This window comes from Saccopteryx leptura, chromosome 1 (genome assembly GCF_036850995.1).
Source record: "Saccopteryx leptura isolate mSacLep1 chromosome 1, mSacLep1_pri_phased_curated, whole genome shotgun sequence".
Classification (NCBI taxonomy): Eukaryota; Metazoa; Chordata; class Mammalia; order Chiroptera; family Emballonuridae; genus Saccopteryx; species Saccopteryx leptura.
The window spans coordinates 134,749,646-134,769,373 of NC_089503.1; the positions used below are offsets into that span (position 1 = coordinate 134,749,646).

Here is a 19,728-nt window from a genome sequence, read left to right on the forward strand (position 1 = left end):
CCTAGGTCCGTGATCGTGGGTGGTATGCAAGTGGCTCCACCTGGCACCTCTGGCATGGGTGCGTGCATTTGCGGGCAGAGGGGCTAGGCCCGAGATTGTCAATGGTGGACTTCTGCATGGGCTGTAGCCAGCATTTCTATGTGGTCCCGGCTCCCCAACCAACAGCAAGGGAAGTGCACAAGGGCTGGGATCCCTAGGCCTGTACCTGTCCAGGCGGGGCACTTCCACAAGCCAATACAGGTCACAAAGCACATTCTTGCATTTCCAGCACTGACTGAGATCACAGGCATTGTGTGCCTAAGTGGACAGGAGCAAACCTCTGTGTACACTGTGGAAGTCATGGGGGCTGGGCATGCTGTAGGCTACCAAACAGGGTAAAAGGAAGAAGCCTGTGGAGATTAGACCTGCGGAATGCTGAAGCATACTAGATATGCTTGGGGGCCTTAGAAAGGCGACTGATCAGCAATCAGTTTCCCAGCCCTGCCTGCTTTTGCTAGCATCTCTAGCTGGCACAGCCTTACCCAGAACCCTGCTTTGAGTGGTGCTGGAGGAAGGACCTGGCTGCTCTTAGAGCCTCTTGCTCTGCAAGCAGTAGCTGGGGCAACCTCACAGCTAAGTCCCCAGGCTGCTAGCTCAGGAGGGAGAGACGTGGGGAGAGGCAGCTGGAAAACTAACTGAGCCTCCTATAGTCGGAGCTTGCAAACCTTAACAAGCCCTGCCTACCAATGGCACTGAGGCCCAGCCTACATCAATGCCATAGTGACACAATAGCAAATCTCTGCTCAAGAGCCGCACAGGGGCAAAACCTGTAGTAAAGTAACACCTACCCGGGTTCGATTCCCGGCCAGGGCACACAGGAGAAGCGCCCATTTGCTTCTCCACCCCTCCGCCGCGCTTTCCCTCTCTGTCTCTCTCTTCCCCTCCCGCAGCCAAGGCTCCATTGGAGCAAAGATGGCCCGGGCGCTGGGGATGGCTCTGTGGCCTCTGCCCCAGGCGCTAGAGTGGCTCTGGTCGCAACATGGCGACGCCCAGGATGGGCAGAGCATCGCCCCCTGGAGGGCAGAGCGTCGCCCCTGGTGGGCGTGCCGGGTGGATCCCGGTCGGGCGCATGCGGGAGTCTGTCTGACTGTCTCTCCCTGTTTCCAGCTTCAGAAAAATGAAAAAAAAAAAAAAAAAAAAAAAAAAAAAAAAAAAAAAAAAAAGAAAAAAGTAACACCTGCCGGAAAAAAGGAAAAAAAAAAAAGCAGCAGCAGCAGCTACCTCTCAAAACCAGGAAAAAATTACATTTTTTATAACTTCTTTTTCTTTTATTCTTTTTTTTCCACTTTGGTCATTTTATCTGCTTTCCATTTTATTCTTTCCTTTTCCTTTTGAACTTCATTATCCATAGTTGTTACATTTTTGTTTTTTTATGAGGGTTACATTTCAAAAACCTTAACTTTTTTTTCCTTTTTTTCTTTTTCTTTTTCTCTCATTCAATCATCATTTATCAACAAATTCTTTTATTCTGGATTCATATTTTTGGTTGTGGCATTTTATGTGTCTTTTACTTCATTGTTTATATCTTTGTCATTTTCCCTCAGTTTTGGCTCCCTAATCTCTGTAGTTTTTGTTTCACTTGTCATAATAGAATTTTCATTCTTTCACTGAATCTTTTCAAATTTTATTATTTTTTATTATCTCTTATTAGTGTTATTAACAATACCACTCTCAAATGCCATTCATTAAGGAAAAAGAATAAAATATTATGGATAAAAAAGACAGAGATGTAGCTCAGATAAATAATAAAAAATCTCTAGAAAAAAATCTCAACTGCTTGGAAACTTTGGAGTTAAATGACAGAGAATTAAAAATTGAAGTCCTAAAAATACTCAGGGAAATACAAGAAAGCACAGAAAGGCTACTTAGACAGCTTAAAAAACAATTCAATGAACAGAAGGAATATATCACCAAGGAAACTGAAACTATAAAAAAGAATAAAAAAGAGATGAAAATTCAATACATGAACTGAAAAACAAGGTAACAAGCTTACCTAACAGAACAGGCCAGACAGAGAGAGAATTAGTAACATAGAAGACAGGCAACTAGAAACACTATAGAGAGAACAAGAGTGAGACTCACGAATTTAAAAAAATGAGAAAGCCCTATAGGAATTGTCTGACTTTATGAGAAAGAGCAACATAAGAATAATGGTATATCAGAAGGAGAAGAGAGAGAAAATGGAATGGAGAACATATTCAAATAATAGACAAGAACTTCCCAAGCCTGTGGAAAGAATTAGAGCCTTGAATTCAATAAGCAAACAGAACACTGAGTTACCTTAACCCAAACAGACTTACTCCAAAATAATGAAATTATCACAAACCAGTGGCAAAGAAAAAATCCTCAAGGCAGCCAGAGAAAAGAAGAATACAACATATAAAAGAAGACCCATCAGGCTATCATCAGATTTCTCAGCAGAAACTCTAAAAGCCAGAAGAGAGTTGACCCCAATATTTAAAGTACTGGAAGAAAAGAATACTATAGCCATCAAAGCTATCCTTCAAATACAAAGGGGAAATAAAAACATTCACAGATATAGAAAAGATGAGGGAATTTATCACCAGAAAACCTCCACTTCAGGAAATACTAAAGGGGGTTATCTGACCAGATAAAAGAACAAAGCAAAACAAAATCACAAGTAAAAGCACCATGAGATCACAATAAAAACAAGATTAATATGTGATAAAAACTAAAAGGGGAGAGGACAAAGATTAACAGTAGCAAAGGAGGATGGAGTGCAGAAGCACTCATGAAATAATGTACTACAATAAATATGATATATATCCTTGATTATCTAATGGTAACCACCCCTGAAAAAACCACTACAGAAACAAATGGCTAAAAAGAAGAAACAGAGGACAGAAGTATGGAACACAACCAAACAAAAACAAATGACAGAGAAAAACCAAACAAGATACAGAGCTATCAGAAAGCAATATATAAAATGGCAATAAAAAACCTTCAATTATCAATAATTACATTAAATGTAAATTGATTCAACTCACCAATAAAAAGACACAGAGTAGCAGAATGGATCAAAAAAGAAAATCCAACTGTATGCTGCCTTCCAGAAACACATCTACACTACAAGGATAAAAACAAATTCAAAGTGAAAGGTTGGAAAACGATTCTCCAAGCAAATAACATTCAAAGAAAAGCAGGTGTAGCATACTCATATCTAACAATGCTGACTACAAAACAGCAAAGGTAATCAGAGACAAAGATGGTCATTTCATAATGATAAAGGGGACATTGAATCAAGAAGACATAATACTTTTTAATATATATGCACCAAACTAAGGAGCACCAAAGTATATAAGACATCTACTAACTGATCTAAAAATAAAAACTGACAAAAATACAATCATACTTGGAGACCTCAATACACTGATGACACCTCTAGATTGTTCATCCAAACAGAAAATCAATAAATAAATACTGGCCTTAAACAAAACAATAGAACATTTGGATATAATAGACATCTATAGGACATTTCATCCCAAAACACCTGAGTATACCTTTTTCTCCAGTGTACATAGAACATTCTCAAGAACTGACCATATGTGGGGCCACAAAACTAACATCAACAAATTCAGAAAGACTAAAATTATGCCAAGCATATTTTCTGACAATAAAGCTTTGAAACTAGAATTCATCTTCAAAAAGAAGTAAACAAACCCATAAAAATGTGGCAATTAAACAACATACTTTTAAAAAATGAGTGGGTCAAAGAAGAAATAAAAGCAGATATCAAAAGATATATACAGACAAACAAAAATGACAATACAACATATCAGAATCTCTTAAGATGCAGCAAAAGCAGTAATAAGAGGGAAGTTCATATCACTACAGGCTTAGATGAAAAAACAAGAGAGCCCAAGTAAACAACTTAATATCACATCTTAAGGAACTAGAAAAAGAAGAACAAAGGCAACCCAAAACCAGCAGAAGAAAGGAAATAATAAAAATCAAAGCAGAAATAAATGAAATAGAGAACAAAAAAACTATAGAAAAAATCAATAAAACAAAAAGCTGGTTCTTTGAAAAGATCAACAAAATTGACAATCTCTTGGCAAGACTCACTAAGGAAAAAAGAGAAAGGACTCATATAAACAAAATGCAAAATGAAAGAGGAGAAATCACCACAGATATCATAGATATACAAAGAATTATTGTAAAATACTATGAAAAACTATATGCCACCAAATTTAACAATCTAGAAGAAATGGATAAATTCCTAGAACAATACAATTTTCCTAGACTGAGTCATGAAGAAGTAGATAGCCTAAACAGACCCATAAGCAGGGAGGAAAGAGAAACAGCTATCAAAAACCTCCCCAAAAATAAAAGTCCAGGGCCAGACGTCTATACTAGTGAATTCTATCAAACATTCAAAGACTTGGTTCCTGTGCTACTCAAAGTCTTCCAAAAGCTAAAGAAGAAGCCATACTTCCAAACACATTTTATGAGGCCAATGTAACCCTCATACCAAAACCTGGCAAGGACAACACACACACACACAGAAAAATATATTTATATATATACAAATATCTCTAATGAATAAAGATGCTAAAATCCTAAACAAAATACTAGCAAATCAAATACAACAACACATTAAAAAATAACTCATCATGATCAAGTGGGATTCATCCTGGAATCACAAGGATAGTTCAACATACATAAAACAGTTAACATAATACACCATATCAACAAAACATAGAACAAAAACCATATGGTTCTATCAATAGATGCAGAAAAGGCATTCGATAAAATACAAGATCCTTTTATGTTTAAAACACTCAACAAAATGGGTATAGAAGGAAAATATCTCAACATAATAAGGCCATTTATGACAAACCATCAGCTAACATCATATTAAATGGCAAAAAACTGAGGACTTTTCCTCTAAAATCAGGAACAAGACAAGGCTGCCCACTCTCTCCACTCTTATTCAATGTAGTGCTGTAAGTTCTAGCCAGAGCAATCAGACAAGAGAAAGAAATAAAAGGCATTCATACTGAGAAAGAAGAAGTAAAGGTTTCACTTTTTGCAGATGATATGATCCTATACATCGAAAACCCCAAAGACTCCACAAAAAGACTATTAGAAACAATAAGCCAATACAGTAAGGTCGCAGGATACAAAATTAATATACAGAAGTCTATTGCCTTCCTATATGCCAACAATGAAACTTCAGAAAATGAACTCAAAAAAATAATCTCTTTTACAGTTGCAAAAAAAAAAAAACAAGAAAAAACCCTAGGAATAAACATTACAAAAATGTAAAGGACCTATATAAAAACAAACTACAAAGCATTGTTAAGGGAAATCGAAAATGATACAATTAAATGTAAAAATATTCCTTGTTCTTGTATAGGAAGAATAAATATAGTCAAAACGACTATATTACCCAAAGCCATATACAAATTTAATGCAATTCCCATCAATATTCCAATGTAATTTTTTAAAGAAATGGAACAAAATATCATCAGGTTTATATGGAAGTATAAAAAACTCCAAATAGCCAAAGTAATCCTAAGGGTAAAGAACGAAGATAGGGGCATTACAATACCTGACTTCAAATTATAGAGCTACGATAGTCAAAACAGCATGGTATTGGCAGAAAAATAGACATTCAGACCAATGGAACAGAATAGAGAGCCCAGAAATAAAACCACATATATATGGTCAAATAATCTTTTAAAAGGACCCAAAAACACACAATAGAGAAAAGAAAGCCTCTTCAACAAATGGTGCTGGGAAAACTGGAGAGCCACATGCAAAAAAATGAAACTCAACTACAGTTTGCCCCCTGTACCAATTAAAAATTAATTACAAATTAATTCAAAATGGATCAAAGATCTAAATATAAGACATGAAACAATAAATTATATAGAAGAAAACATAGGTACTAAACTCATGGACCTTGGCCATAAAGAGCATTTTATGAATTTGACTCCAAAGGCAAGGGAAGTGAAAGCAAAGATAAATGAATGGGATCACATCAGTCTAAGAAGCTTTTGCTCAGCAAAAGAAACTGACAACAAAACAGTCAACTAAATGGGAAATGATATTTTCAAACAACAGCACAGATAAGGGCTTAATATCCAAAATATACAAAAACTCATAAAACTCAACAACAAACAAGCAAACAATCCAATAAAAAAGTGGGAAGAGGACATAAACAGACACTTTTCCCAAGAAATGGCCAACAAATATATGCTCATCTTCACTAGCTATTAGAGAAATACAAATAAAAAAACTACAATGAAATACCACCTCACACCTGTTAGATTAGCTATTATCAATAAGACAGGTAATAACAAGTGTTGGAGAGGCTGTGGAGAAAAAGGAACCCTCATTCACTGTTGGTGGGAATGTGAAGTAGTACAACCACTATGGAAGAAAGTATGGTGGTTCCTAAAAAAGTAAGAATAGAACTACCTGGTCTGACCTGTGGTGGCACAGTGGGATTAGGCGTCAACCTGGAACACTGAGGTTGCCGGTTCGAAACCTTGGGCTTGCCTGGTCAAAGCACATATGGGAGTTGATGCTTCCTGCTCCTCCCCCTTCTTTCTCTCTCTCTCTCACTCCTCTCTAAAAATCAATAAACAAATATAAAAAAAAAAGAATAGAACTTCCAAATAACCCAGTAATCCCTCTACTGGATATATACCCCCAAAACTCAAAAACATTGGTATGTAAAGACACATGCAACCCCATGTTCATCGCAGCATTGTTCACAGTGGCCAAGACATGGAAACAACCAAAAAGCCTTTCAATAGAAGATTGGATAAAGAAGATGTGATACATATATATATATATATATATATATATATATATATATATATATATATATATATATATATATATATGATGATGAAATACTACTCAGCCATAAGAAATGATGACATAGGATCATTTATGAGAACATGGATGGACCTTGATAACATTATACTGAGTAAAATAAGTAAATCAGAACAAACTTAGAACTGTATAATTCCATACATAGGTGGGACACAAAATTGAGACTCATGTACATAGATAAGAGTGTAATGGTTACCAGGGGGAGGGGAAGGGAGGAGAAGAAGGGTGTGGGGGGAGGGGAGGGGCGTAAAGAAGACCAAGGGTGAAGGAGGACGGTTTGACTTTGAGTGCTGGGTATACAACATAATCAAATGTCAAAATGACCTGGAGATGTTTTCTCTGAATCTATGTACTCTAATTGATCAATATCATCCCATTAAAATTAATTGTCTAAATAAAATTTAAAAAATAAATAAATAAAAACATAAAAAGATAAAGTTGAGAAAGCCTTCCTGAATTGGGAGTAATTTGGAGTGAATTTAAATTAGAAGCCACATGAAGCAAGTTGAATAAAGTTTATCCATTCAATTGGTATTTATTGTGAGCCAGCCATCTACTAGATATTAGAGATAAATCAATATAACAGATGGCCCCTGAATTTATGGGTTTACATTCTAAAATAGGAGAGATCAATTAAGCAAAAAGTTGTATAATTAATTAATTATCCTTGCATTAAGTGCTATAGAGGAGACATACAGAGGACCGAAGAGAGTGGGTAACAAGGGGATTTAATCTCCTCTGGGGTGTCAGCCAGGCAGATCTGAGACCTGGGGGGCAAGTGTGTGGGGTGAGGGTGGGGAAATGGAGCTTTCTACATTCTACATATTCTGTTTATTCATTCAATGAATTTATACCAAGTGTTACTATATTCCTGTACTATGTGCACCTGACATACCTCATTTAATCTTCACAAGACACCTCTAAGTAAGGTTTATTATTCTTATTTAATAGATGTGAGAGCTGAAGCTCAGGGAGATAAAACATCTTGTTCAAGATCACACCGATTGTGAGACAGGATCCCAACCCAGTCCTGTTCATGGTTTTCCCATATCAGTCAGAGATCAAGCAGCCTATTATCAAGATCTCTTCTATTATGATGAGTTGGGATTACATATGTATTTACTGAAAAACAAAAGACAGGGTAGGGACTTAGATTTGACTACTACTGACCGTATTATTTGGGCTGGAATGGCCAACCCAGTTGAATTGTCCCAGGGGGATCTAGACCTTGGTCCCACTTGCCATAACAAACTTTTCCATCCTTATTTACTTATTTTATGCAATGCGTATATATTGAAGACCTACAGACACCAGTTTCAGCACTGCAAATATCTCCATTTGGGGGACTCAGACCTACAAACAGACAAATGTAGTCTAACAGACTAATGTCATAAAACCATTACAGAAAGAATCTGGGCCCAATGGAAGAGGCTTTTAATTTTGCCTGAATGGTTCTGAGAGGAATTGGCCTTTAACCTGAAGATTGGAGTGGAGCAGCAGGATGCTGGGGAAAGGAAGCAGAAGAATGCATTTTCCATAATGACTAGAGAAAGCCCCTTGCTTTTCACACTGTGCGTGGTTGGCTGAGGTGTGTCTGAGTACTTGTTAAAAAAAGGGAAATGGCCTGTACCACCTGACCAATCACCCAATAATTACCTTGGCCCTGACTTTCTATATTGTAGGGATATTTGACAAATTGACTGTGGTGTGTGTTTCACTCTCCCATGGACCCTTTAAAACCATTGCCAACATGAAGGGCAGGTAGAATAACAGATAGGAAGCACCTTGTGCATGCACACTCAACTCTTAGCATACAGAACATTACCTGTAAACTTATTTGTTGTTTGAAAACATTATAACACAATGTTAAAAGAAGTTGGCCCACATATGGTGCTTAGAGATATTTTGGATTTACTGGGTTTTTTTGTGTTTTCTTTTTCGAGGAGAGACAGCAAGAACATGAAGTCATGGGATAAGCTTTATAAGTCCAAGAGAAAATGTATTCAGGGAAAAACCGTAATTACATATGCACCTTCTGTGATAGGGATGGCAGTGTCAAGTCAACATTCTACTTCTGAAGACCCACAAGCATTTGATTCAAAGAACCACTTTCATTAGCACAGGCTATCATTAACTCATCATAAATTTAGACCAGGCTATAGAACCCAATCTCTGTCTCTAAAAACTAAAAACCACGCTGGCCATTGCCTAATTTCCCTGAGAGTAAAGGTTCCACTTGGCACTTGGGTCTATGAGAGGCCTCAAAGTAAGCAATTAGCCGGTTGGGGATTAGCTCTGTCCCTCTCATTCCCACTACTGCCAGCAGGCTCGGCCAAAACAGGACTGCTCGCAATGTCAATTGCTTTTCCCTTTGGAGATTGAGAAGTAGAATTTCTTAACTCATTCATTTCTATTATTTCTCAATTGATAGGTGGGAAAATTTATGACTATCATGAGTCTGCAAAGAAATTGCTTCATGGAATGCACAGAAGGACTTATGCTAAATTACCAAATAGATTTTTCTTTAAATAGGGAGAAATGGGAAATAAGAATCAGAAATATCTGTTACAACTTAATACAATGAATGTGGCAATAAATTATAGCTACATAGCTGGTGGTTATAAGTATCTCAATATATATATATATATTTTTATCTATATATATTTAATATTTTATATATATATTTAAATATATATATATTTAATTTAAACAGTTAACTCTTCTGGTATCACTTCCCAAAATTATATAAAAGAGTACCAATAGAAATAAAACTTAATGGAACTTGAATCAATTTTAAAAGCACATCATTTTTTTCCCCTATAGGAGTCCCTGGGCTATTAGGAAGGTGGTATGAAGTGGATTAAGAATATAGACTTTAAACTCAGAATGCTTGGTTCAAACACAGGCAAACCTTAGTATCCAAGAAGTGACAGCTATTTGGATAATGATGAGGTGTTAATGATGACTGAGGTGACTGCAACAAAAGAGAAGATGGTTTGATGATCAAAGGTCAGTGAAGTCTTATCAATGAACTGACTTGTTCCACTTTCCTGTTACTTAAAAAACCAATAATAAAAAACAAGGGATGTTTTGCCTGACCAGGTGGTGGTGCAGTGGATGGAACATTGGACTGGGATGCGGAGGACCCAGGTTCAAGACCCCCGAGGTCGCCAGCCTGAGCGTGGGCTCATTTGGTTTGAGCAAAGCTCACCAGCTTGAACCCAAGGTCTCTGGCTAGAGCAAGGGGTTACTCAGTCTGCTGAAGGCCCATGGTCAAGGCACATATGAGAAAGCAATCAATGAACAACTAAAGTGTCGCAACAAAAAACTGATGATTGATGCTTCTCATCTCTCTCTGTTCCTGTCTGTCTGCCCCTACCTGTCCCTCTCTCTGACTCTCTGTCACTGTAAAAAAAAAAGAGAAAAAGACACCCTCCCAAAATAAGGGATGTTTTATATTTCTATCCTGTCCAAGCTGAATCAAAAAGTAAATTAGTTTTTCAGAGTCTTCTTAAGCCTAGATTGATGCCAATTAAGTGTCAGTATATCATTTATTTAAATCAGCATCTACTAGTTATATCCAATGTAGATAGCCTTCTTCTGCAAGAATTGTTAACAGCTTCTTCTAACAGCTCCTTCTGCATGGGGACTATAGAATATTGATCAGACAATCAGGCAGGATCCCTTGAGCTTGTGTAGATAGATTTTATCTAATAGTGGGCAGAAATTCCAGTAGCAGTTCTGCAGGATACCTGGTCATAAATTTCAATACCCTGCCAAGGGAAGCTGCATAAAAATTACTGAACTGTATCCAGTTATCAACTGGGAATATGTAGAAAATGAATAAAAGGGACAACAAAACATTCAGAACTGAGTGAGTATAATCTTCATTAGTTCTGGCTTTAAGTGAAGTTATTAATTAACTGTAAAGAAAATAATATAACTTTGCAATAGTTGGCTAACAGGAGAATAACTTTGTGATACTGTATCTATTTACCAACATCCGAAGTTTGGGCAATCATACCTCTGATATTTTAATTTTCCTTCTATAAATCAAACCTCTAAGGTTATAAAAACCATAACTTAGGCATTCTACTATCAATCAAAATGGGATATGAAACTCTGTAGAGATTAAATAGAAATGTTCATCACTTCATGAATCACATTTATTGCATACCAAAAATGATGAAAAAAAAAATCCCACTAGATGTCACAGCTATGTTTATATAATATACCCAATAAATGAGCAAATAATAATAAATATATACATGAGGTGTTTGGATACTTATTTATTTATATTTATTTGCCTGCTAGATTTCCCCACTCTCGTGTCTGACAAAACTTCAATCTCCTTAATACCTCCAAAACTCACTCTACCTGCTTCAAAACATCACTTTCTTCTATGTCTTACTTATTAACTGCCAATAAACACCTGTCCCCTTCTCCTAACTACACTCATACAACATGTCTATTATTTCTGCTAAACATTTGTGGAATTAGTATCCTTCCATCAATTGCTAGAACCACTAACCTAGCTCATTTCTTTGAGATGTTTTGTCTGCATCAAAGCAGTGGCCACCATTTAAATTCCTAGTCTCTAATCTTGTCCTGAGCTTGTTTATTCTTTGTTCTGCCTCTAGGATTTGACCTTGCTTGGATACTTCATAATTGTGGAATGAATATAAAATCCTTAACTTGGCACACAAGCTTCCTAATACCTGATCTTGTTTATCTCCAGCCTTACCTTGTCAACAACCTACTTTATAGTACCTTGTCACACATGTATTGTGGTGTTTCTTGCCTCAATGTTTCCTCTCTTGCTATTTACCTCCTTCTTCTGCATTTCCTTCTCCTCTCTATGCCCCACACTTTTTCTTTAAGACTCACTTTATCATACCTTTCTACTCCAGGACAAGAAAAGACATGCTCCTGTCCACTCCCATAAAACTCTGTGCATCTTGCTAATCATGGTACTCACCATATATTTTAACTGATAATTTTTTTAAATCTGTTTCCCTCCAACCCTAATTTGAACTCCAATTTAAACTCTTTGGGAAATGGGTCTTACTTATGTTATATTTGTCTAATATATGGAATACAGTAGATACATATACTAAAAAACATAGGTACTAAACTTATGGACCTTGTTCTTAGAGAATATTTTATGAATTTGACCCCAAAGGCAAGAGAAGTAAAAGCAAAAATAAATAAATGGGACTATATTGAACTAAAAAGCTTCTGCACAGGAAAAGAAACTAACAACAAAACAAAAAGGAAGCCATCCAAATGGGAGATGTTAGTAAACAATAGCTCCAACAAGGGGTTAATATTCTAAATATAAAAAAAATTCATACAAAACAGCATCAAACAGTAAACAATCCAACTAAAAAATGGGACCTGACCAGGCAGTGGCGCAGTGGACAGAGCATCTACCTGGGATGAGAAGGACCCAGGTTTGAAATCCTGAGGTCATTGGCATAAGCATGGACTCATCCAGCTTGAGCACGGGCTCACCAGCTTTAGTGTGGGATCATAGACATGACCCCATGGTCACTGGCTTGAGCCCAAAGGATACTGGCAGGAGGTCCAAGGTTGCTTGCTTGAGCCCAAGGTCACTGGCTTGAGCAAGAAATCACTAGCTCAGTTGGAGCCCCCAAGTCAAGTCACATATGAGAAAGCAATCAAGGAATAACTAAGGTGTTACAGCTATGAGCTGATGCTTCTCATCTCTCATCTCTATTCCTTCCTGTCTGTCTGTCCCTGTCTGTTCCTCTCTCCCCCACCACACATTTTTTTAAAAAGGGCAGAAGAGCTGAATAGACACTTCTCCCTAGAAGACATACAAATAGCCAATAGATATATGAAAAGATGCTCAACTTCACTAGCTATTTGGAAAGTGCAAATCAAAACTACAATGAGATATGACCTCACACCTATTAGAATGGCTATTATCAACAACACAAGTAATAAAAAGTGTTGGAGAGGCAATGGAGAAAAAGGAATCCTCATTCACTGCTGGTGGGAATGTAAACTGGTACAGCTACTATTAAAACAGAGGTGAGAATGGACCAGTAAGACAACAGCATACTGTGTAGTACATGGTCAATGTGAATATTATAATACTTCAAGGTTTTAGTAAAATTGTCAAATTTATATATTATGGATTCTTGAATTTCTTGTGATAAATAGCTCAACTACTGTACAGTTTTGTGTCCAGTTTGAGCCTCCCCCCTCAGAGAAAGAACATGTATAGATGGACACAGAGGTCTAGAGGCAGAGAGAAGCATAAATATGTGAAGTGTAGTCATGGTAAAAGTTAATCAATTCTCCAAGGAAAAAGAGAGCCCTAGTCAATAAAAAAATATGGCAGAAGAGAATGAGATAGGATGCTAGATAACAGATGTGTTCATACATCAATAGCAATCACATCTGTAAACAGTTTTTGGTTTATTATGCATTTATTAATAGTACTCTGCTTTCTTTAAAAAAAGGATTTGATGTTGTGAGAAAGAGTAAGAAAACAAAATTATAATTCAAAATGCATCCCACAGATACCACATGTGAAAGTGAGCTCCTTAACAGCCAACATAAAAAGAGAATACAACCTTTTACAGTTTAAAAGTTCTCAGAAAATATAAAGCTGTTCTTGATGCTAAAGCATCAGGTAGAAGAAATGTTTCCTGGGTCCTCATAGAGAAAACACTCGGAAACAATGCACAATAGTTTTACCATAATGTTTTGCAAATGCAGGATGGTATCAAGAGTAAAAATTTTTATTATTTCCTTTCTTTGGCTGGTTTTGGGTTGTCTTTGTTCTTCTTTTTCTAGTTCCTTAAGGTGTGAAGGTAAGTGGTTTACTTGGGCTCTCTCTTGTTTGTTCATAGAGACCTGAAGTGATATGAACTTCTCTCTTATTATTGCTTTTGCTGCATACCAGAGATTCTGATATGTTGTATTGTCATTTTCATTTGTCTGTATATATCTTTTGATCTCTGCGCTTATTTCTTCTTTGACCCATTCATTTTTTAAAAGTATGTTGTTTAGTTTCCACATTTTTGTGGGTTTTTCCCCCCTCTTTTTTGCAGTTGAATTCTAGTTTCAAGGCTTTATGATCAGAAAATATGCTTGTTACAATTTCAATTTTTCTGAATTTGCTGATGTTATTTTTGTGGCCCAACATATGGTCAATTCTTGAGAATGTTCCATGTACACTAGAGAAAAATGTATACTCTGTTGCTTTGGGATGAAATGTCTGTTAGATTAGCTATTATCAACAAGATAGGTAATAGCAAATGTTGGAGAGGCTGTGGAGAAAAAGGAACCCTCATTCACTGTTGGTGGGAACATAAAGTAGTATAAACATTATGGAAGAAAGTATGGTGGTTCCTCATAAAACTAAAAATAGAACTACCTTATGACCCAGCAATCCCTCTACTGGGTATATACCCCCAAAACTCAGAGACATTGATACATAAAGACACATGTAGCCCCATGTTCATTGCAGCATTGTTCACAGTGGCCAAGACATGGAAACAACCAAAAAGCCCTTCAATAGATGACTGGATAAAGAAGATGTGGCACATATACACTATGGAATATTACTCAGCCATAAGAAATGATGACATCGGATCATTTACAACAAAATGGTTGGATCTTGATAACATTATACAGAATGAAATAAGTAAATCAGAAAAAACTAAGAACTGCATGATTCCATACATAGGTGGGACATAACGAAACTAAGAGACATGGACAAGAGTGCGGTGGTTGTGGGGGGGGGGTGGCGAGAGGGAGGGAGAGGAGAAGGGGGAGGGGAGGGGCACAAAGAAAACCAGATAAAAGGTGACGGAGGACAATCTCACTTTGGGTGATGGGTATGCAACATAATTGAATGACAAGATAACCTGGAGATGTTTTCTTTGAACATATGTACCCTGATTTATTGATGTCACCCATTGAAATTAATAAAAATTTATAAAAAAAAGAGTAAAAATTTATTTTGGAAACAAACCTTAGAATAATCACCTAACAGTCCCCTGCTCTTGACTACTAATGCACAAACACATTCCCACAGATAAACCACAAACAATGGTTTGTTCCACATCAGACTGCACATCTCACATTGCCTACTTCAACCTTGAAACATAAGTATCAATAAAAGAAACTAGTCTACTTTCCAAAGCTTTTTATTGTTCATATTCTTGATTATTTTCTGACAATAACTAATGCATGGTTAGTATCACCTCCTATGGAGGAAGCACCTTACACTTTAAGACTCATGAAAAGCATAGATGATATATATAGACTTATACAACATTACAAACCAATGATAATTTAAAGAATTACCATGTAGCTTCTACTTGAGAAGAAATGTTCCCTTTGCAAACTGAAGGGGGATCTGGTGGTGTTTCCTTTGTCCCCAGCTGACTTCTCAATGAAATGTATCCACTTTGCACCCTTTGGGTTCAGTTGTTCAACCAGACAATTAGTTAGACTAGTAACTGGTTGAACAACTGTAACCAAAGAATACAGATTCAGGTGTTGAGATCTACTAGAGAGAGGTTTGCTGGTGGTGATCAGGAGAGCTCTGTCATCTTCAGTGTTTGCAAAAATGACTTGACACAATATACATACATGAAATTCAATAAACATTGATTCAGCATCTAGTATTTGCCTACTATTTTGACAGGGACTTAAGACTTAGGGCACTGAGAATATTTTAGTTATATGTTCCTGAGCTCAAGCTACAAGGGAGGGGAAGCAGGGAGGGGGGGAAGAGAGAGAGGCTACATTACACAACAGAAAAGTTAACACAATCTGTAGCTAGAAAAATTTGAATGAAGAAAAATACTGCTAGGAGTGTGAGGGGGATAACTCCTACAACTACAAATTTCTTATTACAACGAACATTCAATCACTGTCAACACTACCAAATACATATCTTGCATTTTACCTTTAGTCAAACTAACAGGTGACAAGTCTTACTTAAAAACACAAACAAGAAAACACAAAAGCCCTGCTTCTTTAATCTGAAAGCAGAGGACTCATTTCCCAAGACCACTCCCTGATATTAATTTGTATACTTTGTGAAACTCCTTCTTTCAAACACCAAATGTTCATTTACTGTAATTAATGCACCACACCTAGAGGGACCCTGGCTGTCTATGCTAGTTAGTCCATTTCCCCAGTCACTGAATATTTCTGCCATGGACAGACTTCCGCATTGGGGCACACCTAGCTCATTTTGTCATCAGAATTTTGTAAACTATTTTTCAATTCTCCAGCATGAACTGAGAACTTCAAGAGTTGCCAGCACTGTGCTCAGAACTAGGTAAACACTGGAGAGAACACAGTTGAGTCCTATTCTCAGAGAATTCACTAGTCTGTATGTAGGGCTGCTTTGCTTCAACTCAAAAATCAGGGAGATTAAGTAGTGGGTCATTTCTACTGTTAAAGAAATTTTTTTTTAAACTTTTAGTATGCATTAGCAATAAACATTTACATAATGACAGTGTGGTGTCCATGAGTGAGGCATTCAGTGCGGCTCAATTCTGGGCTTAAGTTATAGCTCACAGGTTTTAGACTAATTGACAATAAAAGGGTCATAATCCAAATACATGCAAGATGGAACACACGGAACTGTTGGCCAGGATAGTCCAAATATTTTCTTTGCGATATATAAATGTCATTCCATCAGATTTCTTTTAATCTTTTAAAACTTTGTAGAACGAATGACAGGTATTAGTCAAAGCTGTTTAAAACCAAGCTTCCTTATTTACAAAAGACAGTTTTTAACAACTACCAAGAATAAACACAAAGGAACTGGAAACGTTTCCATTTCTAGCAATTCGTCTGAGTTAGCTGGCTGTATATTGGACACAGCTGTTTCTATGAGAGATTTTTTCATTTCTTTGGAATTTATTATTAACTGTGCTCTTGTGGGGTAAGTATAATAAATAAAAGATTGCTCTGGATTTGATAAGAGAGATCAGAAATAATTGCTCCCCCAGGTATCTCTACCTTAGTAACCAAACTCTATTTGGAGGCTCCTAGGGTAGAGGCCATCATTTGTCATGTCACTTACACACAAACAAAATGTTCTTGGAATTTTCTTGCCACCTTCCTGAAACTGAGGAAAACACATCCCCAGCCCAGAGGCAGTTCTGAAGATAAAGCTGAACACAAGAGGCAAGCTTAAAACCTAAACACTGGAAAGAGTCCCATTCCCTACACTTCTCAGTTTTCAACCATTGAAAGCTGTTTCTCATTTAATTAAATTATTTAAAAAGAGAAAGCAAGACAATTAGTTTTTTTGACTAATAATAATACTAATAAAATCAGATGCTGTTAGCACCATATTTAATAGACTAAGAAGACTTCCCTGTGGTTTGCACAGAGCCTCTCCGGGTTATCAATAGTAATAGCTACATTTCATCCATTGCTAACTTTGTGCCTGGAATTACACATAGCACTGTGCACATATCATAGTATTTATTCTTTCCAACAGTTTGATAATTCTTGGTATAGTAATGCAATGATTGCTTCTTATTTTGATCTCCACTTATCCTTTTGGGGTATCAAACTATTCAAAATGGTGGATTAATAGCACAATGTGTAGTCACTGCTCTGGAGTTCAATGGACTATATTTGAATCCGAGCTGCAAGAAGTTGGGCAAGTGGCAACAGGGACCTAGTACTACCAATCTCATAGTGTGATTCTGAAGATTCAGTCTGATCACCTTCATCCATCTCTGGACATGCACCTGTATCCCTGGTACCCTTCCAAAGTTATCCCAATGTTTTTAAATATGCAGAAATGAAGTAAGGACTCAGACCCTGACAACCCTAAAGACCCTAGTGCGTTGAAGGTCAGCCAGGTGGGTTGTCGGGTTTTATTAACTTGGTTATGAATAATGTTTTCACCCAAGCTAATCCCTTTACAAAGGTTCATTTCTGTTCTTTTCACTGGATCTTCTCTTAGAGCCAGGAAAAAGTGTGGCCAGTAAGGAGTTCATGGCTACTGGTGCCCCAGTTGGTCTGGGTGATTTATATCAGGAAGTGAGTAGGCTGAATACAGGGCTCAGTGATGATCCCTTCAATTACTAGTTCAAGGCTAACTAATCTGGCATAGGTCCAGCTTCTTGGGCAAAACTGGGAATTCAAATAATTAAAGGCTAGAATATCAGAAACAATACGCTTGAACCAAAGTCCTGAAGTAATAGAAGCCTGACATTTTGTACTCAAGTCATGAGGCTATCAGGTGTGAGAACTAGAACTATCTCTCCTCCAAGCCAGAATATAAACACAGCCCCCCGACCCAGGTTTTTCTCTCAATGAGGCTTACAGATGTTTTGGGGAGTTTAATATCTTGCTTAGAGATGATGCTTCGTGGTTTTGGAAGAAATGAATTCTAGGATGCATCATTTGATAACAAGACATTACTCACATTTATACAGATATTTTCAATATGATACAGCTAGGGTTGGGGGTTGGCAGAGTAAAATATTGTACCATATGGAGACAGCTCCTTTTTCTAGTTTTCACTCCTTAAACATACACATGTACATATTTGATAAAATAATGGCTCTTAATAAATATTACAGAGTAGTTTTCAATACCTGAAGAAGAGAATATTCATATCAATTGCTTTTGACTATGGATAACAAAAAACAAATAGGATAAAGCATAATGAGAAACTTCCCATGAAGCCAGTAATAGAAACATGGTATCCAGTAAAGTTCACAGAACATCAGCAGACAGCAGCTATTTATTGCATGAAGTAGCTAGCACCTCTGCTCTATTAGAGAACTTCTATTTCTTGATGAAACAGTTTTGTTATGATTAGTAACCTCATATATCTTAGCTATACATGAGAGTGAGCTATACATAACTGACCATAGCTTGTAATATATAAATAACTTCAGCTAAAACATAGTTCATGTTCAAAGACAGAAAATGGTAAAACAATGGGTTTATTTTATACATCTCTTGTGAATTCATTCTTCTGTATGTGTGTGAATCCATTCTTTAATTCAAAAAATGTATTGAGTTACTCTTCATCTAGGCACTGGGGGGAAGTGGAGCTCCCAGTCACTGAATACCATCCACAGAGTTGTTCACTTGCAGATGTTGGTCTGGTTGTGGGCTCAGAGATCCCTGGCCCACAGGCCATATCAAGCCCACAGCCTGTTTTTGAAATAAGACTTTACTGGAGCACAGCCACAGTCATTAGTTTACATATTGCCTTGGACTGTTTCTGTGCCTATGACAACAGATTCGAGTAGTTGTGGCAGAACTTTTATGGCCCTCAAAGCTTAAGATGTTTACTAGTTGGGCACTTAAAAAAAAGTTTGCCAACCTATGGTCTCATGAATAGCATTTATCAGTTTAAATTAGACTTAATATTTTGAAAATGGGGGTAATCACAAGATTATGATCACTTGGTCTGAGACTCCAGGGAAAACACAAAATGTTGGACATGTAACCAACATGAATTGCACTATAAATAATAAAATGTAAATTAATTTATATATTATAAAATACATTTATACAATAAATAGTATTTCAGAATACAGCTGCATTATACACACTGCTATAAAAAGATATTCAGGAAGACATATGTTAAAAAAACTAAAGTTACATTTAGTATTAATAGCATGTTCTATTTATGTATAAAAAGCTTTATCAACATATTCTTGTTTTAATATTCAATAATTTTTTTTTAGGTGCACAAGAGAGAGAGAGAGAGAGAGGAACAGGCAGGGACAGACAGGGAGCAAGATGAGAAGCATCAAGTTGTTGCAGCACTTTAGTTGTTCA

At 36.8% G+C, this 19,728-nt stretch overlaps 1 protein-coding gene across 7 annotated transcripts in view; it reads right to left on the reverse strand.

Moving 5' to 3' along the window:
- The window catches only part of PDE4D (phosphodiesterase 4D), a 1,514,231-nt gene that overhangs the window by 679,785 nt on the left and 814,718 nt on the right, over positions 1 to 19,728 (reverse strand). The gene's annotated exons all lie outside the window — the stretch shown is intronic.